We start from the raw sequence: 12377 nt of genomic DNA on the forward strand, positions 1-12377 counted from the left end.
TAGGATGATAGCTTTCCCATCTCAGCATATTGTTTGTTGACGTGGGTTTACGAAAAAGAGTTGATTTAATCTCCAAGGTTTCAGTTATTGAGAATGTGCAGTCAAGGAAATTGAGAGCTTGATCGCTAAATTCCATAGTGAATTTCAAGTTTATATTATTCACATTCAGTGTTGCTACAAATTCCTCAAACACTTCTCTGGTTCCTGTCCATATCACTAGGATATCATCTATGTAACGTTTCCATACATAGATGAAATCCGTATATCGTGAGTTATGTTCAGAGAACACCACCTCCTTTTCCCACCAACCCAGGTGCAGGTTGGCATACGCTGGGGCACAAGATGTCCCCATAGCGTTCCCCTGCACCTGGTGGTAGTTACGAAATAGGAAGAAGTTGTGGGTCAAAATGAATCGTAATAGGTCCAACACGAACTTTGTGTGGGTGTCATGCTCTGGACCTCTTTTCTCCAGAAAATAGCCGACATGGTCTAGCCCGCTTGAATGTGGGATAGATGAGTATAGTGTCAGGGTATTTATATCGGCAGACATTTTGTGCTATGATAGAAATACAAAGTGTATATTCTGAAGTCATTGCTAAACAGACCAGACTCCATTTTGTATCTTCAAGCTAACAAAAGAGACACAGAATTTCTTTCCTTTCTCTAAAACTGACCGCTTAGCCAGAGCTGAATGGAATGTCTTGTATAAACAAACCAAGTGATAACAGACCGTCTAGGTACTAATGGAATATAATAAATTCTAAAAACCCAGACCTGGGTGACATAGGATTAAATAATTAAATTTTACTTTCGATATTGTACAACGTCCCATTATAGTTTAAGGTGAAACTTAGTTCACAAACTATCAATTTTAGGAATTATAGCAGAATTTGCAGACGCATAGTCTGAAGAAATCCTCTTGATCTGACAGAAAATATAAGTTATAGGCCACATATAGATAACGTAAATGACGTCAAAAATAGCCACCAGGAAAAGTTAACTCTTTCCTGGATAGGTATGTGTAGTGGAACAATACTGCCATCTAGAGTCCAAATACGAGAATGGTTACCTAGAAGGCAACCACACCCCACATTTGTGATTGGCTATCACTTAGAGGAATTTCCCCTTTAAAAAGTTAAGACAAGGGAAGAGTCGGGAATTCAAAGATTGAAGAGAGAGACATTACAACACACTCGGGAGATTCAGGGAGATTCAGAGAGATCCAGGCAGAATCGGACACTCAGAAAATCAAGACACTGCATGCAGAGAAAGAGACCCATGACACTTAGCTACCTGGGAACATCTGATGAGAAAATATCTACTTAACTGGTAAATATACAGGCATTTAATTAATTAATTTAAATTAATTAAATTAATAGCATGATATATGACTGGATAAATCATGATTAGATTTCATATTTAGAAATCTTAATTATTAAAGAATATATATATGGTTATAGCATCCTATCTGCAGCTGGGATTAATATAGCCATTAATGTATTTGTGTGATTAATATCACGTTAGCATATCATGACCATTTATCCAGCTCTATTGATTGGCTCTAAAATGAGATAAAATATCTATTTAGACAAATTAATTAAAATATCAGCTAATATAACATAGTATAACATAGATCATTGGATGCAAGGAAATGTTTAAAGATTATGACTGGGTAATGTTATTTATTTAAAATTACATAAAAGTAGACCTTAATTACTTAGGAGGTCGAGCCAGCATTGCAAGGGTTATTTCTAAACTGCCAGCTGAAAGTTTCTTTAGGATCTCATGCTGCATGCTGAAACTTCACATTCTTTGTCTCTGTGAAAGGGTCGTAAATCAATCCTGACACCTAATGCTTTAGATTCTAAACTACGTCTTAGCCATTAGGAAATGTTTGTTTTAAATTACCATATTGTATTGCATATTCATGTTATACTCGAATTCCATTGATTATTATCACGCATGTTACTTATATTATTATCATTTGAATATAAAAATAAATAAATTATCTATTTTTATAACAATTTGTGATTTTAATTACCGGCATATGATCATACATTTCACTTATAACGATAACGATTAGGGATCTGAGAATTGAAACTCGTGGGCAATTCTCTCTGTTTACAATTATTATCCCATAAATATCCCCACAAATGGGATTCTACATCTAAGCTGCAGAGTACTGACCCTCTAGGTACCTTCAGTGATTTCAAGAACTTCAAGGTATCTTTTGTATCCTTAAGATACGATGGTAGAGTTTCTACATATGGTCGTAATATTCTATCCACATAAATGCTTCCCTTGCTGGTGAAATTATTGGACCCTGAGACAATGGGTCTTGCTGTAAGTATCTCATATTGCTTATGGATTTTTGGGAGGCCATAGAATGTGGACGTAGTTGGATATTTAATGAAGATGCTGCAGTATTCATCTTTAGTCAAGATTGCATCGTCATATGCTTGGTCTAGGAGCGTTTTGTACTCCATTTGGTACTTGGTTAATGGGTCACTGGTAAGTACTCTATAGGTCTTTTAATCAAGGAGGATGTTTTCTATTGTTTGTATATAATGTGGTCTGTTCATTATCACAACATTGCCACCTTTGTCCGCCGGCTTGATAATGATATAGTCATTATCCTTTAAACTACAGAGAGCTTTCCATTCTGCCTTGGACAGGTTCTCTTTTGGTTTCATGGTGAGCATATCTGTATTCATCATTTTTATCATGTTAGTGGTGGACTCAACAAACATGTCGATATTCTTAAACTCCCTTAGGTTGGGGGTGAATTTGCTCTTAGGGCGCAGGTTTGTATATGGAGTGGTTATAGTCGTATTGTCATTCTCCTCCAATAGGGTAACCAATTCCTGAAGGCATTGATATTCCCTAGGGTTGAAGCCCAATTCTTTAGCCTTTTTTTATCTCTTATTTTAAAGAATTTATGTAGGGCCAATCTTCTGCCGAATAGATTGATGTCTTTAATCCATTCAAAATTATTGAAAGGATATGACGATGACCAAGCATATGACGATGCAATCTTGACTAAAGATGAATACTGCAGCATCTTCATAAAATATCCAACTACGTCCACATTCTATGGCCTCCCAAAAATCCATAAGCAATATGAGATACTTACAGCAAGACCCATTGTCTCAGGGTCCAATAATTTCACCAGCAAGGGAAGCATTTATGTGGATAGAATATTACGACCATATGTAGAAACTCTACCATCGTATCTTAAGGATACAAAAGATACCTTGAAGTTCTTGAAATCACTGAAGGTACCTAGAGGGTCAGTACTCTGCAGCTTAGATGTAGAATCCCTATACTCATCTATCCCACATTCAAGCGGGCTAGACCATGTCGGCTATTTTCTGGAGAAAAGAGGTCCAGAGCATGACACCCACACAAAGTTCGTGTTGGACCTATTACGATTCATTTTGACCCACAACTTCTTCCTATTTCGTAACAAGTACTACCACCAGGTGCAGGGGACTGCTATGGGGACATCTTGTGCCCCAGTGTATGCCAACCTGCACCTGGGTTGGTGGGAAAAGGAGGTGGTGTTCTCTGAACATAACTCACGATATACGGATTTCATCTATGTATGGAAACGTTACATAGATGATATCCTAGTGATATGGACAGGAACCAGAGAAGTGTTTGAGGAATTTGTAGCAACACTGAATGTGAATAATATAAACTTGAAATTCACTATGGAATTTAGCGATCAAGCTCTCAATTTCCTTGACTGCACATTCTCAATAACTGAAACCTTGGAGATTAAATCAACTCTTTTTCGTAAACCCACGTCAACAAACAATATGCTGAGATGGGAAAGCTATCATCCTATCCCCCTCAAAAGGGGTATTCCAGTGGGACAATATCTCAGGTTAAGAAGAAACTGCTCATCCACTGATGATTTTAAGATCAAAGCCGGAGAACTAAGACAAAGATTTAGGGAAAAAGGATACCCAATTAGATGCTTAAAGCAAGCATACCAAAGGGCATTGGACAGTGACCGAGAAACCCTCTTGCATAATACTAAACCTGATGCCGACAAACAAATTAGATGTATAGCCAACTATGATGCAGGCTGGGAAGAAGCAAAACGGATCCTAAATCGATTCTGGCCCTTGTTGACACAAGATCCACACTTAAAGGACACTATTTCCCCTCGAGTGTCTATTACGGCCAGAAGAGGGAGAAATATTAAAGACATGCTAGTACCCAGTCACCTTTCTACATCTAAGAATACATCTAAAAATTGGATCAAGGTACAGGGCACATATCAATGTGGGAGATGTGTGGCGTGCACTTTTATTGCTAAAGGATCTAAGACAATCACAGATTCAGCTGACACCACCACAATTCCCATAAAGCAGTTTTTTAACTGCAATACGTCTGGCATGGTCTATTTACTAACATGTAAATGTGGCATAAAATATGTGGGAAAAACTATCCGTCCATTCAAGAAGCGAATAATGGAACACGTCCACTCCGTGACGTCAAATAGAGACACTCCAGACGCCAGACATATTAGGTCCCAACATACGGATACACCCCGTTGTATCAAATTTGCGGGCATCGAAAAGGTCCAGATGGGTAGGAGAGGAGGAGACTTGGACCAGGCACTCAAAAGAAGGGAATGCTACTGGATCCACAAATTGGATACTTTATCACCAAAAGGACTCAATGAAGGGTTTACATTTACTCCCTTCATTGGCTAACTTATCCAAAGTAATCCATGTAAATATGTAAATATATAAGAGTTTGTCTACTTGGGACTATTTATTTACCTAACACCAATGATACAATAGGGGTATAACTTTCACATAATGCTAACATAAATTGTGACACATCGCGATACCACTCCAGGGCATATATATCACAGAGATGCAGGGGATGTAATGAGACCTTTTATATATAAGGCAAGTTAAAAATATGAGTGCAACTGAAGAATAGCAGGCACTGTTTAGTGCTTTATTACCCAGTGTTGACACTATCTTTCTTATTAAAACTTACTATATATAGGACTTACTGTATGTCCTTAAATGGAACTTAATGTATATATCTCTTTAAAAGTTAATGACACGGATTTCATGCCTTTGTAACACATCACACTTTTCAGTGTTAATAAATGCGCATGTGGTTGTTTCCTTGGGATTCATATTATACATTATGTCCACCAATTATATAGCTATATAGATAATAGAGTCATCTGTAATCCCTGACATTCCCTGGTAATCACATTTGGATGTATGTGACTACCACATATGCACTCGCGTTAACACACGCCCCCACGATGATGCAGAGGGGCGGAGTTAAGAGACCTGGACCGCCCACCGTAATTTCGGCGCGAGAGATGCTAATGGGTGGTGCCCTGCGATTGGACACCCGACTAAGGTATTGTGATATATAACCGAGTCAGCGGCAGTGTCATTTTTACCTTGGAAAAAAGGCGCTTGCATAGCGCCGAAACGTGCGTTAGGTTATGCTTTTAAACTAATCACCGGCACTTTGTGTGTTCACTTGGTGGGGGGAGATAGATGAGAGCTATAGGAGTTTATGGAATATCTGTTTGGAGCTGTTAGTGTGTAATAGTCTGCACGGTCTGGGTATCTCTGTTTAGGCTATCTGTGACAACTTTAACGCACGCTCTAGTTATTTTCTATGTCTAGCAAGCTTGTACCATTCATTAGTAAGTCTCTTTATTCTACAGGGCACTAGCATATTGGGGCAATTAGCCTCTCTCTTAGGAAGTGCATCTTAGATATCCCATTCAAGTTGACTATTTATAAGATACAGCAGTATACCACATAGGATGTTGATACTCCTGGGTACACACAATTGATACTTTGTCTATGACTTCGATGTCTGTAACTATATATCAATTTGCAATCTTATACAAGACTAAGTAATCGCTCCATCCATAAGATATTATTTATCCTGTTTTCATATAGCATAGAAACATAGAAACATAGAAACATAGAATGTGACGGCAGATAAGAACCATTCGGCCCATCTAGTCTGCCCAGTTTTCTAAATACTTTCATTAGTCCCTGGCCTTATCTTATAGTTAGGATAGCCTTATGCCTATCCCACGCATGCTTAAACTCCTTTACTGTGTTAACCTCTACCACTTCAGCTGGAAGGCTATTCCATGCATCCACTACCCTCTCAGTAAAGTAATACTTCCTGATATTATTTTTAAACCTTTGTCCCTCTAATTTAAGACTATGTCCTCTTGTTGTGGTAGTTTTTCTTCTTTTAAATATAGTCTCCTCCTTTACTGTGTTGATTCCCTTTATGTATTTAAATGTTTCTATCATATCCCCCCTGTCTCGTCTTTCCTCCATGCTATACATGTTAAGATCCTTTAACCTTTCCTGGTAAGTTTTATCCTGCAATCCATGAACCAGTTTAGTAGCCCTTCTTTGAACTCTCTCTAAGGTATCAATATCCTTCTGAAGATAGGGTCTCCAGTACTGTGTACAGTACTCCAAGTGAGGTCTCACCAGTGTTCTGTACAATGGCATGAGCACTTCCCTCTTTCTACTGCTAATACCTCTCCCTATACAACCAAGCATTCTGCTAGCATTTCCTGCTGCTCTATTACATTGTCTGCCTACCTTTAAGTCATCAGAAATAATCACCCCTAAATCCCTTTCCTCAGATGTTGAGGTTAGGACTCTATCAAATATTCTGTACTCTGCCCATTCCTAGTCTACACTCTCAGTAGTAAGTATAGCTTACCTCTCAGTAGTAGGTATAGCTTACCTCTCATATTGACTATAAGGAGACTTAAAGGAACCTTTTACTATATGTTTACAAGGATTGAACTACTCACTCCAATCTCATACATACACTCCTATTTCCCCCACTTTTTATCTATCACTCTTTATTAGATGTGTCATTATTTCTTATAAGTTTTCTTTATTTTTTGGGGCGAATGTATATACTCTATAATAAAGGTGTTTTTTATTTTTGTCCAGCAAAGATAGACCCAGATAATCTTTTCTTGGTGCTCCTGAGCTTATTTGGGCTTGGGACTACCTACAGTCTTCATATTTGGAAAAATATACTACATTATTCTATAGGGTGAAGTCATGCATCCCTACTCCCACCCAATAACCTTTAAAGGGAGATAATAATTTGCTCATAGCAGCTGCCTTTGAGCAGGAGCTAAGGGAGAGATGTGGCAGACAGATAGAAAGGAGATTCAGTCAGATTCATAACAGAGGCAAGATAAATTACTAGTGATGAGGACTGCACTCCCAATGTGTTAAAATACCTTAAAGCAAATAATCCAGTCAAGTCACTAAAGGTTAACCAGCTTCACTAAAAAGCTGCTAAATTAACTTTGTCTAGTGACTGGACCCTGCCTAATTTGTCAGAAAATGTATTAAACAAAGGAAGCGTCAGCTTTTGAATACCTAGGGGACAGAATTGTCAGACTGGCGCAATGTGGAGTCACCTATTTTATTTGACCCCTGCAAGAATAGTTAAATAAATATACTGCAGTACTGCACAGGGTGAAGCACTACAGTCCTATTCTTCTCCCACCCAATAACACCTAAAGGGAAATATTTTAAGTTTTAAAATCACAATGCCAGCAGCTAACTGCTCAAACATGTGTCCAGGGAACAAGTGGCTGACACCCCCCAAAATAAATAAAGAATTTAAGTAGTGGGCTAATGACTCCCTTACAATAAGTCTCCATCTGCATTAACATATAGAGATGGGTAGCCAAGCTTGGCTTTGATGATTTTAAAAATACTGTTTTCTCAACTAACTCTGGTGAGAGCTGTGAGATCTGGGGATTGAAGATGTTGAAACAGACTATGTCACTTTGTATACTTGTGAGTGGGCATTACAGCAGTTGTTGCACAGCCAATACTAAGGCTTGGGCACACCTGACTTTTTAGCTCCCAATAAGTAAATAGGTACATTTCGTAGAAGGAGATAAAGTAGATTATGAAAGGTATGCTTCAAACATTTCACAGCCGCTACTCTCGGATGATGATTTGCCTCCACTGGTTCAACCTGCTCAGGGCGGCTTTAGGTGTTCAGGTGCCCTGTGCGAGCCAATCTTGTGGCGCCCCACCATCTGTTTTACCCCCTCTAAACAATTTCAGGCACATTTTACCTCCACCCCCTTTTACAACACTCTGCCCCCTTCACCAGACCCCCACCCCTCTTCGCTAAAACCCCTGGCCTCCCCTTCACCAAACACCTGCACATGCTTCACCAAACCCTGTACCCCTTTGTCACACCTCTGGCCAAACCTTCATCAAACCTTTGCCCCCCTTCATCAAGCACCTGGCCACCCATTTATCAATCCCCTGCCCCTCTTCATCAATCTCCTGCCCCCTTCACCAATCCCCTGCACCCTTAATTAGCCCCCTGCCCCTTCACACACCCCGAAGGCTGTACCTGCCATGGCTCTAGTAAGGGTCTAGTAAGGGACTCTCCACTCTTTCTGTCTCTTCCTTTAGCACCATGATCACATACACCAACAAAGGAAGCATAGCTCTGCTGCACAGAGGTGCTGTCAATGCTATAAGGAGTTCTAGGACTTTTTTTAATTGTTCTCCAATTGCCAATACCACTTCTGCTGTTGGTCTATTATCACACCACTCACTCTCTGTATCTCATGCACTTTACAAATTAGTCTTTCCACATAGTCAGGTTTTTACTCCTCACAGTTAGATTGCCCTTCATTCTTGGGTCACAAATGGTGGCTAGCAGTAACTCTGGAATTTTGTCCATCACTTCACACATGTAACCTTATTCCTCCATAAATCTATAATAAAACTAACCATGTCTCAATGCAAAGAAACAAAGAGTTACCTGCGCACTAGCCTAAATCCTTGTGTATATTTAAATAAATAGAGGTTATTTAGTAATTCCAATGGCCATTAGATGTAAGCCCACCTGCCATGTCAAGGCAAACCTCTTAGGTAGGTCCTACACTAACAATGCACCTTGCTTCATTCAGCCTCATCAAATAAATCTCTAATAAGACAGAGAGGGGCATTTTTCTAAACCCCTACATACTTATTAAAGGATCACTATATGATCAGGAACACAAACATGTATTCCTGACCCTATAGTGAAAATCCACCATTTAGGTTTCCTACTAATAGGTGTAATGTTGTATTTGACTTTAATTTTTAATCTGTTATTGTCATAGCTATTATAACTAACAAAAATGGGTTGAATGCAATTATTTCTAACACTTTTTGGATACATTTTTTCAAATGATCGCAGTATGTCAGACAAACTTTTCAAATGATTTATCTACCAAAATATGTTGTTGTTTTTTAACAGACTGGGATCATTTAAAAAGCATATCCAAAATATTAATTTGAGGCCCATGTCAAATATTTCAAGACAATTGATATTGAATTATCTTTAAAGAGGTAATCATCCCACTATTTCTATAAGGGTTATATGTAAGGATTACGTTCCAAAAAACACAAGCAACTACATCAAAAATTAGAATTTTGTTGATTTACATAGTTGCATAATGTTACTTTTTCAGTTTTCTTTGAAAAATAAATAAAGAAAACTGCCAATTCATTTCTTTTAACATCACACAAAATACATATAAGATACAATCATATACAACAGGAAATTGATAGGCATTTAGCGTAAACATGCCACTGCGAAAGTTGCTAAAGCTTGTATGGCATGCAAGGGTCATGATTTTTTAAGGGTTAAAAAGCCATCAGAAAATGTTACTCAATCATTCATTGTTCTATAAAGTAGAGGCCAAACAGGTTAATTTGACATCCTGCATTAAATTTTATAAATCCTCTTGTCCTTGCAGAGGACGAAAACATACTGGTTGTTTTGTGTTACCTTAGTAACTAATAGCACATGTCCTTGTAAGCTTTAGTGACTAGGAAAGTTGTAGACCTTTTAGATGCTGAAAGTATAACTAAGACTTTTTAAAGCATATTGCAATATATCAAGACATATGTATATATTCCACTTTATAAATAAACACATATATTTAATATATATTATATTTAGTGATGTCGCGAACATAAAATGTCCGCGAACCGGGCGAACCGCCATAGACTTCAATGGGCAGGAAAATTTTAAAACCCACAGGGACTCTTTCTGGCCAGAATAGTGATGGAAAAGTTGATTCAAGGGGACTAACACCTGGATTGTGGCATGCTGGAGGGGGATCCATGGCAAAACTCCCATGGGAAATTACATAGTTGATGCAGAGTCTGGTTTTAATCCATAAAGGGCATAAATCACCTAACATTCCTAAATTGTTTGGAATAACGTGCTTTAAAACATCAGTTATAATGTTGTATCGATCAGGTAGTGTAAGGGTTACGCCCGCTTCACAGTGGCAGACCAAACTCCCCGTTTAACGCAACGCAAACAACCGCAAACAGTCCATTTGCACAACCACAAACTCCCCATTTGCACAAGATACCAAGCTAGCCATGTCCCGTTCCTTGTCCTCACTGATGTCATTGAAGGTCTCTCTTCCTCCACCCAGGAAGCGGGAGATGGAAAAAGATGCTTGGTCGGTCCTCCTTTTTCAAATTTGGGGCACTGCGCGTGCAATCTAATGTGCCACCAGATAGGAGTGGTGTGTTAAGTAGTACTATTCCTATCAGTTTAATCCCTGTTACGTCCCCTATCAGGGGACGTGTATATAAGGCATCGATTTTAGGAAGCGGGAAATGGAAAAAGATGCTTGGTCGGTCCTCCTACTTCAAATTTGGGGCACTGCGCGTGCAATCTAATGTGCCACCAGATAGGAGTGGTGTGTTAAGTAGTACTATTCTTATCAGTTTAATCCCTGTTACGTCCCCTATCAGGGGACGTGTATATAAGGCATCATTTTAGGAAGCGGGAGATGGAAAAAGATGCTTGGTCGGTCCTCCTACTGCAAATTTGAGGCACTGCGCGTGCAATCTAATGTGCCACCAGATAGGAGTGGTGTGTTAAGTAGTACTATTCCTATCAATTTAATCCCTGTTATGTCCCCTATCAGGGGACGTGTATATAAGGCATCGATTTTAGGAAGCGGGAGATGGAAAAGGATGCTTGGTCGGTCCTCCTACTTCAAATTTGGGGCACTCCGCATGCAATCTAATGTGCCACCAGATAGGAGTGGTGTGTTAAGTAGTCCCCCTCATCAGGCCTTTTTTAGTCAAATGTATCGCCCACTGTCAGTACCTTCGGGATCCATCCCTCATTCATCTTAATAAAGGGGAGGTCATCTAGACTTTTTTGACCTAGGCGACTTCTCTTCTCAGTGACAATACCTCCTGCTGCACTAATGGCCTTTCTGACAGGACACTTGAAGCGGGGCAGGCCAGAAGTTCTATCGCAAATTGGGATAGCTCAGGCCACAGGTCAAGCCTGCACACCCAGTAGTCAAGGGGTTCATCGCTCCTCAGAGTGTCGATATCTGCAGTTAAGGCGAGGGACTCTGCTACTTGTCGGTCGAGTCGTTCTCTGAGGGTGGACCCCGAAGGGCTGTGGCGATGCGTAGGACTTAAAAAGCTCCACATGTCCTCCATCATCAACACGTCTGTAAAGCGTCCTGTCCTTGCCGGCATGGTCGTGGGAGGAGGAGGATTACTTTCACCTCTTCCCCTGTTAGATTCCCGTTGTGCTGTGTCGTTCTCCTTCAGCCTTTTTATACGAGGGTCCCTCAACAGGCACGACAGCATGAAAGACCCCATTTGCACAAGGTTGGATGCCGAGCTACTCATGTCCTGTTCCTCGTCCTCAGTGATGTCAATGAAGGTATGTTCTTCCCCCCAGTCACATACAACACCACGGGTACCAGATAGGTGACAACGAGCACCCTGGGATGCCTGTTGTGGTTGGTCTTCCTCCTCCTCCTCAAAGCCACATTCCTCCTCTGACTCCTCTTCCTCACAATCCTCTTCCAGCGTTGCCGCAGGTCCAGCAAGCGATGCTGATAAGGCTGTTTCTGGTGGTGATGGTGACCACAACTCTTCCTCTTCACGCTCATCTACGGCCTGATCCAGCACTCTTCGCAGGGCTCGCTCCAGGAAGAAAACAAATGGTATGATGTCGCTGATAGAGCCTTCGGTGCGAATGACTAGGTTTGTCACCTCCTCAAAAGGATGCATCAGCCTACAGGCATTGCGCATGAGCGTCCAGTAACGTGGCAAAAAAATTCCCAGCTCCGCAGAGGCTGTCCTAGCACCCCGGTCATACAAATACTCGTTAACGGCTTTTTCTTGTTGGAGCAGGCGGTCGAACATTAGGAGTGTTGAATTCCAACGTGTCGGGCTGTCGCAAATCAAGCGCCTCACTGGCATGTTGTTTCGCCGCTGGATATCGGAACAGTGCGCCATGGCCGTGTA

The sequence above is a fragment of the Pelobates fuscus genome, chromosome 1, assembly GCF_036172605.1.
Source record: "Pelobates fuscus isolate aPelFus1 chromosome 1, aPelFus1.pri, whole genome shotgun sequence".
Taxonomy (NCBI): Eukaryota; Metazoa; Chordata; class Amphibia; order Anura; family Pelobatidae; genus Pelobates; species Pelobates fuscus.